A 13,798-nucleotide genomic window follows, 5' to 3' on the forward strand; every position below is an offset into this window, starting at 1 on the left:
GGTGTGTGGATTCATTTCTGGGTCTTCATTTCTATTCCATTGATCTATCTGCCTGTCTCTGTACTATTACCATATAGATTTTATCACTATTGCTCTGTAATACAGCTGGAGGTCAGGGATGGTGATTCCCCTGGAAGTTCTTTTTTTCTTGAGAATAGTTTTGGATATCCTGGGTTTTTTGTTATTCCAAATGAATTTGCAAGTTGCTCTTTCTAACTTTGTGAAGAATTGAGTTGGAATTTTGATGTGGATTGCATTGAATCTGTAGATTGTTGTTGGCAAAATGGCCATCTTTACTATATTAATCCTGCCAATCCATGAGCATGGGAAATCTTTCCATCTTCTGAGATCTTCTTCAATATCTTTCTTCAGAGACTTGAAGTTCTAGTCATACAGATCTTTCCCTTCCTTGCTTAGAGTCACAACCAACGTATATAATTGTGACTATTGTGAAGGGTGTTGTTTCCCTAATTTTTTTCTGTCTGTTTATCCTTTGAGTAGAAGAAGGCTACTGATTTGTTTTAGTTAATTTTATGTGCAGCCACTTTGCTGAAGTTGATTATCAGGTTTTAGGAGTTCTTTGGTGGAATTTTTGGGGTCACTTAAGTATACTGTCATATCATCTGCAAATAATATTTTAATTTCTTCTTTTTCATTTGAATCCCTTTGACCTCCTTTCGTTGTCTGATTGCTCTGACTACGACTTCAAGTACTATATTGAATAGGTAGGAAGAGAGTGGGCAGCCTTGTCTAGTCCCTGATTTTAGTGGGATTGCTTCAAGTTTCTCTCCATTTAGTTTGATGTTGGCTACTAGTTTGCTGTATATTGCTTTTACTGTGTTTAGGTATGGGCCTTGAATTCCTAATCTTTCTAAGACTTTTATCATGAAGGGGTGTTGAATTTTGTCAAATGCTTTCTCAGCATCTAATCATGTGGTTTCTTTCTTTGAGTTTGTTTATATAGTGGATTATGTTGATGGATTTCCATATATTGAACCATCGCTGCATCTGTGGGATGAAGCCTACTTGATCATAGTAGATGATCATTTTGATGTATTCTTGGATTTGGTTTGTGAGAATCTAATTGAATATTTTGGCATTGATATTCATAAGGGAAATTGGTCTGAAGTTCTCTTTCTTTGTTGGGATTTTGTGTGGTTTAGGAATAAGCGTAATTGTGACTACATAGAAGGAATTGGGTAGTGCTCCTTATGTTTCTATTTTGTGGAATAGTGCGGACAGTATTGGTATGAGGTCTTCTATGATAGTCTGATAGAATTCAGCACTAAACCTATTTGGTCCTGGGCTTTTTTTGGTTGGGAGATTTTTAATAACGGCTTCTATTTCTTTAGGAGTTATGGGACTGTTGATATGGTTTATCTGATCCTGATTTAACTTTGGTACCTAGTATCTGCCATTTCATCCAGATTTTCCAGTTTTGTTGAGTATAGGCTTTTGTAGTAGGATCTGATGATTTTTTTAATTTCCCCAGTTTCTGTTGTTATATCTCCCTTTTCTTTTCTGATTTTGTTAATTCGGATACTGTCTCTGTGTTCTCTGGTTAGTCTGGCTAAGGGTTTATCTATCTTGTTGACTTTCTTAAAGAACCAGCTCCTGGTTTTGTTGATTCTTTGTTTAGTTCTTTTTCTTTCTACTTGGTTGATTTCAACCTTGAGTTTGATTATTTCCTGCCGTCTACTCCACAGTCTACTCCTCTTGGGTTTATTCATTTCTTTTTGTTCTAGAGTTTTCGGGTGTGCTGTCAAACTGCTGATATATGCTCTCTCCTGTTTTCTTTCTGCAGGCACTCAGAGCTATGAGATTTTCTCTTAGTATTGCTTTTATTGTGTCCCATAAGTTTGGGTATGTTGTGCCTTCATTATCATTAAATTCTAAAAAGTCTTTAATTTCTTTTTTTATTTCTTCCTTGACCAAGTTGTCATTGAGTAAAGTGTTGTTCAGCTTCCATGTATATATGGGCTTTCTCTCATTATTGTTGTTATTGAAGACCAGCCTTAGTCCGTGGTGATCTGATAGGATGCATGGGATTATTTCAACTTTCCTGTATCTGTTGAGGCCTGTTTTGTGGCCAATTATATGGTCAATTTTTGAGAAGGTACCATGAGATGCTGAGAAGAAAGTATATTCTTTTGCTTTAGGATGAAATGTTCTATAGATATCTGTTAAATCCATTTAGTTTATAACTTCTGCTATGTTCACTGTGTCTCTGTTTAATTTCTGTTTCCATGATCTGTCCATTGATGAGAGTGGGGTGTTGAATTCACCCACTATTATTGTGTGAGGTTCAATGTGTGCTTTGAACTTTAGTAAAGGTTTTTTATGAATGTGGGTGTCCTGGCATTTGGATCATAGATATTCATAATTGAGAGTTCATCTTGGTGGATTTTTCTTTGATGTTTATGGTGTCCTGACTTATCTTTTTTTGATAACTTTTGGTTGAAAGTTGATTTTAGGGCTAGAGAGATGGCTAAGCGGTTAAGAGCACAGACTGCTCTTCCAGAGGTCCTGAGTTCAAATCCCAGCAACCACATGGTGGCTCACAACCATCTGTCATAGGATCTGATGCCCTCTTCTGGTGTGTCTGAAGACAGCTACAGTGTACTTACATATAATAAATACATTTTAAAAAAATTTAAAAAAAAGAAAGTTGATTTTATTCAATATAAGAATGGCTATTCCAGCTTAGGAAGCGTCTATCTTTGTCACTAAGGTGTGTGTGATTCCTGTATGGAGCAAAATGCTCGGTCCTGTGTAAGTATCTAGTCTGTTAGTCTATGTCTTTCTTATTGGGAGAATCGAGTCTATTATTGTTGAGAGATATTGAGGACCAATGATTGTTGCTCTCTATTATTTTTGTTGTTAGAGTTGGAATTATGTTTTTGTGGCTATCTTTTTTTGGGTTAGTTGTAAGAAGATGAATTTCTTGCTTTTTCTAGGTTGTAGTTTCCCACCTTGTGTTGGCGTTTTCCATTTATTATCCTTTGTAGGTCTGGATTTGTGGAAATATATTGTGTAAATTTAGTTTTGTCGTGGAATATCTTGGTTTCTCCATCTATGGTAATTGAGAGTTTTGCTGGATATAATAGCCTGGGCTGGCATGCGTGTTCTCTTAGGGTCTGTGTGACATCTGCCCAGGATCTTTTAGCTTTCATCATCTCTGTTGAGAAGTCTGGCATTTTCTTTGACTGTTGTGTCAATGTTTTCTATGGTATCTTCTGCCCCTGTGATTCTCTCCTCAATCTCTTGTATTCTGTTTATGATGCTTGCGTCTATGACTCCTGATCTCATTCCTAGGTTTTCTATCTCCAGAGTTGTCTCCCTTTGTGATTTCTTTATTGTTTCTATTTCCATTCTTAGATTCTGGATGGTTCTGTTCTATTCCTTCACCTGTTTGTATTTTCCTGTAATTCTTTAAGGGATTTTTGTGTTTTGTTTTTCAGGGCTTCTTGTTTATCCGTGTTCTCCTATATTTCTTTAAAGGAGTTACTTGTGCCATTCTTATATATTTGGTTGTTAGCCTAGCCTTTAACGGCTGAACCATCTCTCCAGCCCTATTTGTGTCATTCTTAAAGTCCTCTAACATCGTCATGAGATCTGATTTTTTTTTAAATTTTTTTTTATTAACTTGAGTATTTCTTATATACATTTCGAGTGTTATTCCCTTTCCCGGTTTCTGGGCAAACATCCCCCTCCCCCCTCCCCTTCCTTATGGGTGTTCCCCTCCCAGCCCTCCCCCCATTGCCGCCCTCCCCCCACCAGTCTAGTTCACTGGGGGTTCAGTCTTAGCAGGACCCAGGGCTTCCCCTTCCACTGGTGCTCTTACTAGGATATGCATTGCTACCTATGAGGTCAGAGTCCAGGGTCAGTCCATGTATAGTCTTTGGGTAGGGGCTTAGTCCCTGGAAGCTCTGGTTGCTTGGCATTGTTGTACATATGGAGTCTCGAGCCCCTTCAAGCTCTTCCAGTTCTTTCTCTGATTCCTTCAACGGGGGTCCTATTCTCAGTTCAGTGGTTTGCTGCTGGCATTCGCCTCTGTATTTGCTGTATTCTGGCTGTGTCTCTTAGGAGCGATCTACATCCGGCTCCTGTCGGTCTGCACTTCTTTGCTTCATCCATCTTGTCTAATTGGGTGGCTATATATGTATGGGCCACATGTGGGGCAGACTCTGAATGGGTGTTCCTTCAGTCTCTGTTTTAATCTTTGCCTCTCTCTTCCCTGCCAAGGGTATTCTTGTTCCCCTTTTAAAGAAGGAGTGAAGCATTCACATTTTGATCATCCGTCTTGAGTTTCATTTGCTCTAGGCATCTAGGGTAATTCAAGCATTTGGGCTAATAGCCACTTATCAATGAGTGCATACCATGTATGTCTTTCTGTGATTGGGTTAGCTCACTAAGGATGATGTTTTCCAGTTCCAACCATTTGCCTACGAATTTCATAAAGTCGTTGTTTTTGATAGCTGAGTAATATTCCATTGTGTAGATGTACCACATTTTCTGTATCCATTCCTCTGTTGAAGGGCATCTGGGTTCTTTCCAGCTTCTGGCTATTATAAATAAGGCTGCAATGAACATAGTGGAGCACGTGTCTTTTTTATATGTTGGAGCATCTTTTGGATATATGCCCAAGAGAGGTATAGCTGGATCCTCAGGCAGTTCAATGTCCAATTTTCTGAGGATTCTCCAGACTGATTTCCAGAATGGTTGTACCAGTTTGCAATCCCACCAACAATGGAGGAGTGTTCCTCTTCCTCCACATTCTCGCCAGCATCTGTTGTCCCCTGAGTTTTTGATCTTAGCCATTCTCACTGGTGTGAGGTGAAATCTCAGGGTTGTTTTGATTTGCATTTCCCTTATGACTAAAGATGTTGAACATTTCTTTAGGTGTTTCTCAGCCATTCGACATTCCTCAGCTATGAATTCTTTGTTTAGCTCTGAACCCCATTTTTTAATAGGGTTATTTGTTTCCCTGCGGTCTAACTTCTTGAGTTCTTTGTATATTTTGGATATAAGGCCTCTATCTGTTGTAGGATTGGTAAAGATCTTTTCCCAATCTGTTGGTTGCCATTTTGTCCTAACCACCGTGTCCTTTGCCTTACAGAAGCTTTGTAGTTTTATGAGATCCCATTTGTCGATTCTTGATCTTAGAGCGTAAGCCATTGGTGTTTTGTTTAGGAAATTTTTTCCAGTGCCCATGTGTTCCAGATGCTTCCCTAGTTTTTCTTCTATTAGTTTGAGTGTGTCTGGTTTGATGTGGAGGTCCTTGATCCACTTGGACTTAAGCTTTGTACAGGGTGATAAGCATGGATCAATCTGCATTCTTCTACATGTTGACCTCCAGTTGAACCAGCACCATTTGCTGAAAATGCTATCTTTTTTCCATTGGATGGTTTTGGCTCCTTTGTCAAAAATCAAGTGACCATAGGTGTGTGGGTTCATTTCTGGGTCTTCAATTCTATTCCATTGGTCTATCTGTCTGTCTCTGTACCAATACCATGCAGTTTTTATGACTATTGCTCTGTAATACTGCTTAAGTTCAGGGATAGTGATTCCCCCTGAAGTCCTTTTATTGTTGAGGATAGCTTTAGCTATCCTGGGTTTTTTGTTATTCCAGATGAATTTGCAAATTGTTCTGTCTAACTCTTTGCAGAATTGGATTGGTATTTTGATGGGGATTGCATTGAATCTGTAGATTGCTTTTTGTAAAATGGCCATTTTTACTATATTAATCCTGCCAATCCATGAGCATGGGAGATCTTTCCATCTTCTGAGGTCTTCTTCAATTTCCTTCTTCAGTGTCTTGTAGTTCTTATTGTACAGATCTTTTACTTGCTTGGTTAAAGTCACACCGAGGTACTTTATATTATTTGGGTCTATTATGAAGGGTGTCGTTTCCCTAATTTCTTTCTCGGCTTGTTTCTCTTTTGTGTAGAGGAAGGCTACTGATTTATTTGAGTTAATTTTATACCCAGCCACTTTGCTGAAGTTGTTTATCAGCTTTAGTAGTTCTCTGGTGGAACTTTGGGGATCACTTAAATACACTATCATATCATCTGCAAACAGTGATATTTTGACTTCTTCTTTTCCGATCTGTATCCCCTTGACCTCCTTTTGTTGTCTGATTGCTCTGGCTAGAACTTCAAGAACTATATTGAATAAGTAGGGAGAGAGTTGGCAGCCTTGTCTAGTCCCTGATTTTAGTGGGATTGCTTCAAGTTTCTCTCCATTTAGTTTAATGTTAGCAACTGGTTTGCTGTATATGGCTTTTACTATGTTCAGGTATGGGCCTTGAATTCCTATTCTCTCCAGGACTTTTATCATGAAGGGGTGTTGAATTTTGTCAAATGCTTTCTCAGCGTCTAATGAAATGATCATGTGGTTTTGTTCTTTCAGTTGGTTTATATAATGGATCACGTTGATGGTTTTCCGTATATTAAACCATCCCTGCATGCCTGGGATGAAGCCTACTTGGTCATGGTGGATGATTGTTTTGATGTGCTCTTGGATTCGGTTTGCCAGAATTTTATTGAGTATTTTTGGGTCGATATTCATAAGGGAAATTGGTCTGAAGTTCTCTTTCTTTGTTGTGTCTTTGTGTGGTTTAGGTATAAGAGTAATTGTGGCTTCGTAGAAGGTATTCGGTAGTGATCCATCTGTTTCAATTTTGTGGAATAGTTTGGATAATATTGGTATGAGGTCTTCTCTGAAGGTTTGGTAGAATTCTGCACTAAACCCGTCTGGACCTGGGCTCTTTTTGGTTGGGAGACCTTTAATGACTGCTTCTATTTCCTTAGGAGTTATGGGGTTGTTTAACTGGTTTATCTGTTCCTGATTTAACTTCGGTACCTGGTATCTGTCTAGGAAATTATCCATTTCCTGAAGATTTTCAAGTTTTGTTGAATATAGGTTTTTATAGTAAGATCTGATGATTTTTTGAATTTCCTCTGAATCTGTTGTTATGTCTCCCTTTTCATTTCTGATTTTGTTAATTTGGACACACTCTCTGTGTCCTCTCGTTAGTCTGGCTAAGGGTTTATCTATCTTGTTGATTTTCTCAAAGAACCAACTTTTGGTTCTGTTGATTCTTTCTATGGTCCTTTTTGTTTCTACTTGGTTGATTTCTGCTCTGAGTTTGATTATTTCCTGCCTTCTACTCCTCCTGGGTGTATGTGCTTCTTTTTGTTCTAGAGCTTTTAGGTGTGCTGTCAAGCTGCTGACATATGCTCTTTCCTGTTTCTTTCTGCAGGCACTCAGCGCTATGAGTTTTCCTCTTAGCACAGCTTTCATTGTGTCCCATAAGTTTGGGTATGTTGTATCTTCATTTTCATTAAATTCTAAAAAGTTTTTAATATCTTTCTTTATTTCTTCCTTGACCAGGTTATCATTGAGTAGAGCATTGTTCAATTTCCAAGTATATGTGGGCATTCTTCCTTGATTGTTATTGAAGACCAGTTTTAGGCCGTGGTGGTCCGATAGCACGCATGGGATTATTTCTATCTTTCTGTACCTGTTGAGGCCCGTTTTTTGACCAATTATATGGTCAATTTTGGAGAAAGTACCATGAGGAGCTGAGAAGAAGGTATATCCTTTTGCTTTAGGATAGAATGTTCTATAAATATCCGTTAAGTCCATTTGGCTCATGACTTCTCTTAGTCTGTCTACATCTCTGTTCAATTTCTGTTTCCATGATCTGTCCATTGATGAGAGTGGGGTGTTGAAATCTCCCACTATTATTGTGTGAGGTGCAATGTGTGTTTTGAGCTTTAGTAAGGTTTCTTTTATGTATGTAGGTGCCCTTGTATTTGGGGCATAGATGTTTAGGATTGAGAGTTCATCTTGGTGGATTTTTCCTTTGATGAATATGAAGTGTCCTTCCTTATCTTTTTTGATGACTTTTAATTGAAAATTGATTTTATTTGATATTAGAATGGCTACTCCAGCTTGCTTCTTCTGACCATTTGCTTGGAAAATTGTTTTCCAGCCTTTCACTCTGAGGTAATGTCTGTCTTTGTCTCTGAGGTGTGTTTCCTGTAGGCAGAAGAATGCAGGGTCCTCATTGCGTATCCAGTTTGTTAATCTATGTCTTTTTATTGGGGAGTTGAGGCCATTGATGTTGAGAGATATTAAGGAATAGTGATTATTGCTTCCCGTTATATTCATATTTGGATGTGAGGTTATGTTTGTGTGCTTTCATTCTCTTTGTTTTGTTGCCAAGACGATTAGTTTCTTGCTTCTTCTAGGTTATAGCTTGCCTCCTTATGTTGGGCTTTACCATTTATTATCCTTTGTAGTGCTGGATTTGTAGAAAGATATTGTGTAAATTTGGTTTTGTCATGGAATATCTTGGTTTCTCCATCAATGTTAATTGAGAGTTTTGCTGGATACAGTAACCTGGGCTGGCATTTGTGTTCTCTTAGGGTCTGTATGACATCAGTCCAGGATCTTCTGGCCTTCATAGTTTCTGGCGAGAAGTCTGGTGTGATTCTGATAGGTCTGCCTTTATATGTTACTTGACCTTTTTCCCTTACTGCTTTAATATTCTTTATTTTGTGCGTTTGGTGTTTTGACTATTATGTGACGGGAGGTGTTTCTTTTCTGGTCCAATCTATTTGGAGTTCTGTAGGCTTCTTGTATGCCTATGGGTATCTCTTTTTTTAGATTAGGGAAGTTTTCTTCTATGATTTTGTTGAAGATATTTACTGGTCCTTTGAGCTGGGAGTCTTCACTCTCTTCTATACCTATTATCCTTAGGTTTGATCTTCTCATTGAGTCCTGGATTTCCTGTATGTTTTGGACCAGTAGCTTTTTTTTTTTTAACTTTGTAATTATATTTATGTACAGAAAACTTAAGTGTACATTTAACCCAGCTTAGTGGCGAGTTCTTTAGCCTTTGCCTTTTCCAGCTTGGCAATGCGAGCCACAGACTTAGGACCCAGGACGTTGCCTCCCCAGTGGCGGCGGATCTCGTCATATCTGTCATTATAATTGGTCCTAATAGCTTCCACCAGCTTAGCCAGAGCACCCTTGTCTTCCGAGTTCACCTGTGTGAAGGCAACAGTGGTGCATGTCTTCCTGTGGACCAGGCGCCCCAGCCTGGCCTTTCCCTTGATGATGCAGTAGGGCACCCCCATCTTTCGACACAGGGCAGGCAGGAAAACCACCAGCTCAATGGGGTCTACATCATGGGCAATCACCACCAGCTGAGCCTTCTTGTTCTCCACCAAAGTGGTGACTGTATTGACCCCTGCTCGGAGGACAGGTGGTCTCTTAGTTGGGACGTCCCCTTTGCCAGCAGCTTTCTTCTCAGCGCGGGCCAGCAGCCTCTGCTTCTTCTCCTGCTTTGTCTCTGGCCTGTACTTGTGGGCAAGCTTAAGCAGCTGAGTCGCTGTTTGCCTGTCCAGGGCCTGGGTGAACTGGTTGATGGCAGGAGGTACTTTGAGCCGCTTATAGAGGATGGCTCTTTGCCGCTGCAGCCTGATGTAGCGGGGCCATTTGACGAAGCGCGTGAGATCTCTTTTGGGCTGGATGTCCTGCCCAATGCCGAAGTTCTTAGGCCTTTTCTCAAACAAAGGATTGACCACCTTTTTGGCCTCTTGTTTCTTGACCACGGCGGGGGCCGGGGCCACCTTCTTCCCCTTGGCCTTCTTTCCTTTGGGCATCTTGCTCGGCTGGAGGAGAGAGCGGACCAGTAGCTTTTTCTGCTTTACATTATCTTTGACAGTTGAGTCAATGATTTCTATGGAATCTTCTGCTCCTGATATTCTCTCTTCCATCTCTTGTATTCTGTTGGTGAAGCTTGTATCTACAGCTCCTTGTCTCTTCTTTTGGTTTTCTATATCCAGGGTTGTTTCCATGTGTTCTTTCTTGATTGCTTCTATTTCCATTTTTAATTCCTTCAACTGTTTGATTGTGTTTTCCTGGAATTCTTTCAGGGATTTTTGCGATTCCTCTCTGTAGGCTTTTACTTGTTTATTAATGTTTTCCTGTGCTTCCCTAAGTGTGTTCATGTCTTTCTTGAAGTCCTCCAGCATCATGATCAAATATGATTTTGAAACTAGATCTTGCTTTTCTGGTGTGTTTGGATATTCCATGTTTGTTTTGGTGGGAGAATTGGGCTCCGATGATGGCATGTAGTCTTGGTTTCTGTTGCTTGGGTTCCTGCGCTTGCCTCTCGCCATCAGATTATCTCTAGTGTTACTTTGTTCTGCTATTTCTGACAGTGGCTAGACTGTCCTATAAGCCTGTGTGTGAGGAGTGCTGTAGACCTGTTTTCCTCTCTTTCAGTCAGTTATGGGGACAGAGTGTTCTGCTTTCGGGCGTGTAGTTTTTCCTCTCTACAGGTCTTCAGCTGTTTCTGTGGGCCTGTGTCTTGAGTTCACCAGGCAGCTTTCTTGCAGCAGAAAATTTGGTCTTACCTGTGGTCCCGAGGCTCAGGTTTGCTCGTGGGGTGCTGCCCACGGGCTCTCTGCAGCGGCAGCAACCAGGAAGACCTGTGCCGCCCCTTCCGGGAGCTTCAGTGCACCAGGGTTCCAGATGGTCTTTGGCTTTTTCCTCTGGCGTCCGAGATGTGTGTGCAGAGAGCAGTCTCTTCTGGTTTCCCAGGCTTGTCTGCCTCTCTGAAGGTTTAGCTCTCCCTCCCACGGGATTTGGGTGCAGAGAACTGTTTATCAGGTCTGTTTCCTTCAGGGTCCGGCGGTGTCTCTGGCAGGGGTCCTGCCGCTCCTGGGCCCTCCCCCACGGGAGCCCAGAGGCCTTATACAGTTTCCTCTTGGGCCAGGGATGTGGGCAGGGGTGAGCAGTGTTGGTGGTCTCTTCCGCTCTGCAGCCTCAGGAGTGCCCACCTGACCAGGCGGTTGGGTCTCTCTCTCACAGGGTCTCGAGATCTGATTTTTAAATCAGAATCTTGCTTTTCTGGTTTGTTGGGCTATCCAGGACTTTCTGTGGTGGTAGAGCTGGGTTCTGATGATGCCAAGTGGCTTTGGTTTCTGTTACTTAGGTTCTTGCACTTGCCTCTTAGCCATCTGCTTTTCCCTGGTGTTAGCTGGTCTTGCTGTCTCTGACAGTGGCTTGACCATCCTGTAAGTCTGTGTGTCAGCACTCCTGGGAGACCAGCTATGCTCAATCATGATCTGGGTACAGAGAGCTGTGGTGTAGGGTCAGCTCTGGGAGCAGAGGGTAACCAGAAGGATCCTGTCCCAGACTCCTTCTCAGTTCCCCCTTCCAGAGGGCTCTGGGCAGGTCAGCAGGTCGCTCTGAGCAGAAGTGGTAGTCTCACCTGTGCTCTTGGGAGACCAGCTCTCTCCCAGCCCATACTCACTCTTATACTTAGTTATTTTTTTTTAATTAACTTCAGTATTTCTTATATACATTTCGAGTGTTATTCCCTTTCCCGGTTTCCAGGCAAACATCCCCCTAATCCCTCCCCCCTCCCCTTCTTTATGGGTGTTCCCCTCCCCATCCTCCCCCCCCCTCTTGCTGCCCTCCCCGAAACAATCTAGTTCACTGGGGGTTCAGTCTTAGCAGGACCCAGGGCTTCCCCTTCCACTGGTGCTCTTACTAAGATGTTCATTGCTACCTATGTGGTCAGAGTCCAGGGTCAGTCCATGTATAGTCTTTAGGTAGTGGCTTAGTCCCTGGAAGCTCTGGTTGCTTGGCATTGTTGTACATATGGGGTCTCGAGCCCCTTCAAGCTCTTCCAGTTCTTTCTCTGATTCCTTCAACGGGGGTTCTATTCTCAGTTCAGTGGTTTGCTGCTGGCATTCGCCTCTGTATTTGCTGTATTCTGGCTGTGTCTCTCAGGAGCGATCTGCATCCGGCTCCTGTCGGTTTGCACTTCTTTGCTTCATCCATCTTGTCTAATTGGATGGCTGTATATGTATGGGCCACATGTGGGGCAGGCTCTGAATGGGTGTTACTTCAGTCTCTGTTTTAATCTTTGCCTCTCTATTCCCTGCCAAGGGTATTCTTGTTCCCCTTTTAAAGAAGGCGTGAAACATTCACATTTTGATCATCTGTCTTGAGTTTCATTTGTTCTAGGCATCTAGGGTAATTCAAGCATTTGGGCTAATAGCCACTTATCAATGAGTGCATACCATGTATGTCTTTCTGTGATTGGGTTAGCTCACTCAGAATGATATTTTCCAGTTCCAACCATTTGCCTACGAATTTCATAAAGCCGTTGTTTTTGATAGCTGAGTAATATTCCATTGTGTAGATGTACCACATTTTCTGTATCCATTCCTCTGTTGAAGGGCATCTGGGTTCTTCCCAGCTTCTGGCTATTATAAATAAGGCTGCGATGAACATAGTGGAGCACGTGTCTTTCTTATATGTTGGGGCATCTTTTGGGTATATGCCCAAAAGAGGTATAGCTGGATCCTCAGGCAGTTCAATGTCCAATTTTCTAAGGAACCTCCAGACTGATTTCCAGAATGGTTGTACCAGTCTGCAATCCCACCAACAATAGAGGAGTGTTCCTCTTTCTCCACATCCTTGCCAGCATCTGCTGTCACCTGAGTTTTTGATCTTAGCCATTCTCACTGGTGTGAGGTGAAATCTCAGGGTTGTTTTGATTTGCATTTCCCTTATGACTAAAGATGTTGAACATTTCTTTAGGTGTTTCTCAGCCATTCGACATTCCTCAGCTGTGAATTCTTTGTTTAGCTCTGAACCCCATTTTTTAATAGGGTTATTTGTTTCCCTGCGGTCTAACTTCTTGAGTTCTTTGTATATTTTGGATATAAGGCCTCTATCTGTTGTAGGATTGGTAAAGATCTTTTCCCAATCTGTTGGTTGCCGTTTTGTCCTAACCACAGTGTCCTTTGCCTTACAGAAGCTTTGCAGTTTTATGAGATCCCATTTGTTGATTCTTGATCTTAGAGCATAAGCCATTGGTGTTTTGTTCAGGAATTTTTTTCCAGTGCCCATGTGTTCCAGATGCTTCCCTAGTTTTTCTTCTATTAGTTTAAGTGTGTCTGGTTTGATGTGGAGGTCCTTGATCCTCTTGGACTTAAGCTTTGTACAGGGTGATAAGCATGGATCGATCTGCATTCTTCTACATGTTGCCCTCCAGTTGAACCAGCACCATTTGCTGAAAATGCTATCTTTTTTCCATTGGATGGTTTTGGCTCCTTTGTCAAAAATCAAGTGACCATAGGTGTGTGGGTTCATTTCTGGGTCTTCAATTCTATTCCATTGGTCTATCTGTCTGTCTCTGTACCAATACAATGCAGTTTTTATCACTATTGCTCTGTAATACTGCTTGAGTTCAGGGATAGTGATTCCCCCTGAAGTCCTTTTATTGTTGAGGATAGTTTTAGCTATCCTGGGTTTTTTGTTATTCCAGATGAATTTGCAAATTGTTCTGTTTAACTCTTTGAACCGACTTCTTTCAGTTTAGATCCTTTCCTCTCCTCTTATAATTCTCCTTCTATTTTTATGTCATGTATTTGTGGTCAGGCGTGCGGGTACACCCATGTAAATTTAATTTAGATTCTACTGATGAAAAATACAGTGTTATTATGTGTCTGCTTTGTTTTACTTAACACTATGATCCTTGGTTCCATCCATTTTTATGCAAAAGTCATCATTACGTTCTTCTTTACAGCTTAGTAAAATCTCATTGTTCATGTAAACATTCGTTTTTATAGAGTTTTTTAATTCATTCATCTTTTTAGTCTGGTTCCATATTTGGCTTCATTTTAAGTTGATTTTTGGTCAGACTATGGATCTAGTTTTGTTCTTGTATGTAGAGTTAGTTTTTGAAGAACCATTTGTTAAA

The 13,798-nt window shown here is 41.1% G+C and overlaps 1 protein-coding gene and 1 pseudogene across 6 annotated transcripts in view; one reads left to right on the forward strand and one right to left on the reverse strand.

Annotated features, from left to right (window-relative positions):
• Fchsd2 (FCH and double SH3 domains 2) overlaps positions 1–13,798 on the forward strand; it is a 321,476-nt gene that overhangs the window by 224,598 nt on the left and 83,080 nt on the right. The gene's annotated exons all lie outside the window — the stretch shown is intronic.
• Rpl7a-ps36 (ribosomal protein L7a, pseudogene 36) lies at positions 8,814–9,917 on the reverse strand (annotated as a pseudogene).

The sequence above is a fragment of the Rattus norvegicus genome, chromosome 1 (genome assembly GCF_036323735.1).
Source record: "Rattus norvegicus strain BN/NHsdMcwi chromosome 1, GRCr8, whole genome shotgun sequence".
Lineage (NCBI taxonomy): Eukaryota > Metazoa > Chordata > Mammalia > Rodentia > Muridae > Rattus > Rattus norvegicus.